Source organism: Ursus americanus, chromosome 13 (genome assembly GCF_024610735.1).
Source record: "Ursus americanus isolate L20-20 chromosome 13, mUrsAme1.1.p, whole genome shotgun sequence".
Taxonomy (NCBI): domain Eukaryota; kingdom Metazoa; phylum Chordata; class Mammalia; order Carnivora; family Ursidae; genus Ursus; species Ursus americanus.
This window is the reverse complement of record NC_142139.1, coordinates 31,578,028-31,585,102: the sequence shown is the minus strand read 5'-3', so window position 1 is coordinate 31,585,102 and position 7,075 is coordinate 31,578,028. Positions and strand designations below refer to the sequence as shown.

General features: G+C 47.3%; 1 pseudogene; it reads left to right on the top strand.

Moving 5' to 3' along the window:
• Positions 1-3,234: 3,234 nt before the first annotated feature.
• LOC123793058 (forkhead box protein K2 pseudogene) lies at positions 3,235-6,483 on the top strand (annotated as a pseudogene).
• Positions 6,484-7,075: the final 592 nt, after the last annotated feature.

Genomic DNA, 7,075 nt, shown 5'->3' with positions numbered 1-7,075 from the left:
GAAAATGCAGTCATGGTGTGATCATCTTTCCCTCAGCAGAGGCTTCATACTGCTCCATATCTGAAGAGGTGAGAGACACTGTGATTTTATATGATGCCCATGCTCGATCCAAGCCCTGTTCCTGATACTTAGATACTTAGAATCAAGGATAAGTAGGCACTCTCTTGCTTACTTCTGTTCACACAGCCGAGAGATGTCTTCTTATCACATGAGAATGGCAAACAGAGCTATCTTTGCAGACCATGTGAAGCCAATTAGAAGAGGCTCATCTATAGGGGGCCATAGTTATAAGCATGCCTCTAAACTATTACCTGCTCAGAACCTCAAAATATAAGACTCAAACTGTGTGGTTTGGAACTGCACTAGTCTGAGTTGACTCTATAGCCATACATATTCTGTACTGTGTAGACGTTCATTTAAGCAGTGGGGAGCGGAGGGCATACAGAGTAAAACTACCTTATTATTACAATAGCACACTCTCAAATAATCAGTTAGTACTGGATTTTTACCATGTATAAATTTCCCATCTATGCAAAAGACAACAGAACTCTTGTTTGACAAACCATTTACTCTACTCGGGATCACTGGTATCAACTTACAGTGAGTCAACAAGACTGGAGAGTTCACATTTCTCTTCCACTCAGCAGAAAACACTGTGTTTCCTTGGCAACTGAGAGTGTTTGGTTGGACTTTCACTTTTCTCTCTACTTACGAAATGCAAGCAAGGAAGGAGTCCCACCAGTTGAGACTTGGTTCAGAAACACGTTTCTCTGCCTGAAGAAACTGAAATAACCCGTTTGGTGCCTGAACATAACCCTGTTCTTCCTTAGATTTATCATATCTTTATGGTCAAGTCTCAGGCAAATAATAAAAGGTAACTGAAATAGACAAAGTTTTTAATGCCTGAATTATTTCTTCATTAGGAAGCTTCTAAAATTCAAGTGACTAACAAGTTCTTATTCTCGGGACACCTGGATGGCTCAATTGGTTAAGTGTCCAACTGCTGATTTAAGCTCAGGTCATGATCTCAGGATTGTGAGATCCAGCCCTGCATCAGGCTCAGTGCTGGAAGTGGAGCCTGCATAAGATTCTCTCTCTCTAAGAAAAATAAATAAATAAATAAATAAATAAATAAATAAATAAATAAATAAATAAATAATTCTTACTCTCAACTAGCCCACATTATACTTTATTTTTCAAATCTAATCAACTATGTATGTAAATGAGACAATAGAGTAAATACCTTTCCCCTCCTCCCAAGTGAGGTCCATGAATGAGCTGCAGACAAGGCTTCCTCTGCTGGAGGAAAGACAAACACAGCTCTTGACCTGAGGCTGTGGTTGAAGAGAAGCTGCTTCAACCTGAGGTACTTGGAAAGCCATTATGCAAACCAATAACCAACCACTTCGGTTTCCGTGTATATTTGCTACCAGAGCAGCTCCCGCTTTGCAGATCCTTTTCTGGATCAGGCTCTAAGCTTCCACTTTTATACTCGAAGAAACAAATGGGCTCATTGTGAAACCAGGTCATCTTTTCTCTTATAGCACTCCTCTTTATCCTTCCCTCACTGATACTAATTATACCCCATACCTGGAGACACCCCCTAAACAAGCTTTGAAGGCACACTGGGTATTTGAGCATACAGAGAGGACAAACCGTGATTTCTAATCTTCCTTCACTAGTACACTATTCAAATAACAACACTTACGTGCTTCTTAGTCCTGAGGGGTTCAGGCTCTATACACTACCTGCCCCAACCCCTACTTACTAGACTGAATAGTATAGCCTCAAAATTCATGTCCACCCAGAACCTCAGAACGTGACCTTTTCTGGAAATAGGATCTTTGCAGGTGCAATTAGTTCAGTAAAAAGGAGATCATAGGTTACAATGGCATAATAAGGACCTTATAAGAGGAGAGGACACACAGAGAAACAAACAGGGAAGATGACCATGTAATGACAAGATTAAATGAAGCAGCTGCAGGTCCAAGGAGTGCCAAGGATTGCCTGAAGCTGGGAAGAGTCAACAGCAGATTCTTCGCTAGTGTCCTCAGAGAGAGGATGGCCCTGCTGACACTTAACTTTGGATTTCTAATCTCCAGGATTGTGAGAATAAATTCCTGTTGTTTCAGGCTACTTGGTTTGTGGCAATTTGTTACCAGCAGCCCAAAAAAACAAATTCATACACTTCAAGACACTACTTGCTAGACATCCCCAGCCAGGTTCCTTGTTTTTTATCAGAGGGGAAAAATGATTTTTTTAATTGAACAAATTCGAAAAGACGGAAATGAGTCTTCTACAAAATTACTTTTCAGTATATTCTGGGTCAAAGAGGAAAATATATTTTTAAAAGAAATGATACAAGCTGCCTGGAGAAATCCCTGAAAGATCTTAACCATGACCACACACAATTTCACTTCCTCGGATAGGTGTCATATGAGTAGGACAGACATAATGAGGACTAGAATAGTGAAGGGTTTTTAAACTAGCCACAACAGCAAGTTTTATGAGAACTTTTCAAGGAGATTAAACACACACAAGCAACGTTTAGAGGAAGAGATGGCAGAGAGACCTAAAACATATAACATGTGACACTATCCTCCAAAAAAAAAAGAATAAAGAACATATCATCGGTTGTGAAACAAGTAAAGGAAGCTTCACTCAAGCAATCCTTTAAAAGTTCCTTCCAGAAACAGAACAATTAGGGCTCCCAGAACTCTAACATAGTGATGACTTCTCCCAACAACTGGAGAAGACGGCAGCTTAGGCAGAGAAAAGAAATTCATGAAACCTCCACTGACACCCCCAACTTAGAACAAACTCAACTCAATGGTACAGGGGCGGAAAAACAGAATGTTCTAAACACTGTTCTCCACTGCCTCAGATTAGAGTGATTCCTGGAAGCCAGAGGACCACCAAACGCACCCAACACAGGCACTCCCCCTGAGGCAGAAAAGCATTCTCAAACCCCAAGTGCCCTTCACCAGAGAGCAATCCCCCCAGCATGTCCTGTACAACAGCTATGGGGAGGGGTGCCTGGGGGGCGCAGCTGGCCAAGCCTCGGACTCCTGGCTTCCAGCCCACCTGGCTCCGCACTCAGCGCGGGGGTCGGCTTCAGACTCCCCACCCCCACCCTCCCTCTCCGCTCTCCTTTCTCTCCAAAATAAATAACTAAATCTTTAAATAAATAAGTCTGAATCAATCAATCCATCCATCCATCCATCCATCCATCCTATGGAGAGCCTCCAGCTGTCGCTCATCAGGAGGCCTCACGCGGCCCTCAGCTCCACTGCTGCCACGGAAGGCTGCGGGACACTCGCAGGCCCGTGGCGGGTCCACCCCACTCCCGGGACCCGGCGCGCTCCAGGGCCACGAGTTCGAGTACCTGATGAAGAAGCGCTTGGCGATCATCGGGGCCGCCTGTTGCAGGGCCACCCAAGCTACATGTCACCGCGCCGCCACCACAGCCTCACGGCCCAGCCCATCGCGCTGCCGCAGCAAGAACCACGGGCGGCGGCGTGCTCCACGGGCGTCAGCGGCCGCCGCAGCTGCCGCGCATGCTCGTTCCGGTTCCCAGGCACAGTCATCAAGATCACGGTCACTGCCCCGTCCCGTGAGAAAATGGAGTAGCAGGAGGCTCCGGAGTGAGGCCACGCAGGCCCACGTGTCGCCCCTGACGATCGACATTCCAGACACCGTGGCCCGCTTCATCAGTACCCCTCCCTCCCCTACGGAAGGCGTCAGTGCAGGAGACGCCTGCCCATCCAGCCCCCAGGGAACAGACCTTGATGGGTTCAAAATGGGCTGTGTGATACCAGCTGACCTCAATCGAAGGGCCAACAACTTGTAGTCAGAAAATGAAAAGGAAGCTTCCGGTGGAGAGAGCCCAGAAGAGGACTCAAAGCCACCTTATTCCTATGCACAGTTGATCGTACAAGCAATTACAATGGTTCCTGATAAACAACTCACCCTAAATAGAATTTATACATCACTAAAAATTATCCATACTACAGGACTGTGGACAAGGAGTGGCAGAATTCAATTTGCTACTATCTCTCTGAATCGTTATTTCATCAAAATACCAGGTTCCCAGGAAGAACCAGGCAAAGGCTTATTCCGGAGGACAGATCTACCTGTGAAAGCAAATTCATAGAGCAGGCTTCCAGGAAAAGATGGCCTAGGGGCATGGCCTTGCTTCAAAACCCCCCTGGGACCTCTCTCATCTAGAAGTGCCCTCGCCTCTCCCAATCACACTGGAGTGCTGTCTGCTCACTGCAGCAGTGCCCAGACTCCCAAGAGCCTGTCGAGGGAAGGTTCACCGGCCCCCCGGAGCCTGAGCCTGGCACCTCACAGTCCAAACTGGCGGTCATCCAGGAGGCCCTGTCTGCCCAGAGCACACCAGGCTGTCTAGCTGGCCCATTTTAATCACCATGCAGCAGCAGCTGCCACCAGCCATCAGGCCTGTCACCCACACGGACACAGTCCCATGACCACCTCGACCTCCCAGCAGCTTGTCGTGCCGAGAGTGCACATCATCCATCAAATCCCAGCGGTGTCTATCACCAGCAGGGCCAGCCTGGCCCCAGCGAACACATACATTGTCGCCAGCCAAGCAGTGGTCACTCAGGAGGCCGTGCTGACCCCTCCTAAGGCACAGCTGCAAGAGAATGGAGATTACAGAGAAGCAAAGGTGCAGGTAGAACCTATTCTTGCAATTAGCCATGCCACACTAGGCACTGCTGGCCGGATCACTCAGACGTCACCATAGTACAACCGGTGCCTCCAGGGCCGCACCAGTTGCCCATAAAAACTGTAACACCAAACGGGACTTACATGGTGCCAGTCCCTGCTGCCATCCACGACCGGGTGAACAATGCGGAGTGAGTCCTCTGCACAAGCTGGTAACACATGCGTCGGTGTCAGCCTCTTTGCTCACAGAGCATGAGAACGGTGACCAGTCAGAGCAGCCAGAGAGAGGCAGGTCAAGACAGAAGACAGCACAAGCATGGTCATTGCCCTGAGTGTGGACCAGAGCCAGCAGCTGGCAGGGAGAAGAACGTCCCAAACGAGCCACTGGGACTATTACCACTAGGAAAACCTGTGCTGTGTGGGAGGTTTCAGTTCTTGGATTCCCCACGAAAGACTTACATGAGGGTCCACGCTCAGCGAAAGACAGCCAGAAGAAAGGTAGCAAGCACAAAGCAGTGTCTTAAGGACAGTACTCTCTCAAAAAGAGAGAGTGGGCAGGCCCAGAGGGGGCAATTCCCCTGAGGCTACAGGGGTACTTTCTTTTTATGGGGGGGGAGTCTTGGGTCATGGACAGGGTGGTCTCTAAAAGTGGCTGCTTTCTTTTTATGGGGGGCAGTCTGGGGTCATGGACAGGGTGGTCTCTAAAAGTGGCTGCTTCCAATCATTTGGGGGACTCCTCCCGCAGGTTGGGAGGGGGAGTGTTTGACCCTACAAGGTTTCTATGGGAATCTTCATGGCAGCCTTCCCCCATGGTGGGGGAGCTAAAACTGCCATGCAAATGCATTATAATGAGTCTAGGGGTTACCCAGAGCAGAGGTGTAAGGGGAGAGGCAAGCTCTGCATCAGTGACTCTTGGTCTGTTAGCCCCAGGGCATTGGAAGCCACAAAGTCAGGATGTTGTGCCCCCGGGGGCTGCTAACATGTAACCTATTTATCACCGTCCTTGCCTCCAGCTCCTGTGTAACTGTCTACTCTACCAGGACCGCTTTTTTTACTTTATATTAATTCTGTGATGCCAAAAGGAGACACTGTCTCTCACCTACGCTGGAAGCATGGTGTCTCAGTGGATAGAAGGCCCTGCGATTGGACTTCACCTTAGCACTGAAAACACAGAAACACAGGTGGCCTTAAAACTCCTTAAAGAAAGAAGTCACACCTGAACAAAACCACCTGCAACAAAGCCTTGTTCCGGAAGTGCTTCCCCACTCTGAGCTCAGCTTGTAATTCCCATCAGAGACTTGTCCTTGGTAAGGGCAGCTCCTAGGACGGGCAGAGCTGCAGGAACAGGGCCGGAGCCCTCCCTGCCGCCCTCCCAGGACCCTTGGCATTGGTACTGGTAGATAAGGCAGTATTTTGTTGTTCTCGTTTGGAATTAGAATATTTTGAGGTATGCTTTCTTCAAATTTGAGGTATGCATTATTCAAAATAATGGGGTCTTTGACATTTCAGATCGCTCCACTTCTACTCTGGAAATTTTGGAATCACACAGGAACTTTCATTGTTGATTTCATTTGGGGAAAAGAAACAGTGTCATTTTGGTTCTCGTTTTTGTTTTCAGCCTATGGAATGATCTCCTTTTGTCCTGTTAAAGTTCGGGTGGAGCTACCTGAGGACATGTGCAGGTGTTCCAGGGTAGAGCAGGAGCCGGATGCATGTAGTGCACCCCCAGCTTGGTGTGCAGGATGGACGCACAGACAGACGCACAGACAGACTCCCACGCAGGGCTGCATGTAACCATGGCCCACAGAACTGCTGGTCTCGGGGCTGCACCTAACTGGCTCTCTTTCCTGCTACTTTTTGCGGTTTGTTTCCTTTTGTTGACTTTGTTCCTGACATAATTTTCCACTCTAAATATAACAAGCCTCCTAAGTGTTGTGTGTGTTTAAAACGACAGAACCATTCTACCTCATGTGGAAAGAAGATTCAGTCTTATACTACACACCCCCTTTCCAAAAAAATAATAACTGTGGAGAAAGAAACAGAAACATAAAATCAAGGTCCCTTGTAGGTCTAAGTGTTCTTTCCAGCAACTAGAGTTGTTCTTTCCCAACTCTCAGAAACAGAAGGTGACGTTATACCATCAACACCTTGCCTCAAGCTCACATTATAAGATGAGGGTGCAAAGAGGACCCAAGTGAAAACAGAAGGGAGCAAAATAGAATCTACCCAATCCATCTGGACCAATGAGAAGGCCTAGACAGCACCAACCCCTTTCAAAAATGAGAAGCGTAAATACAAAAGGCTCATCAACAATACAAAAATACTAAAGCAGGAAAAATATTAAAAATAAAAAAATGGAACAAGTCTTAAAAATTTTCTAGAATAA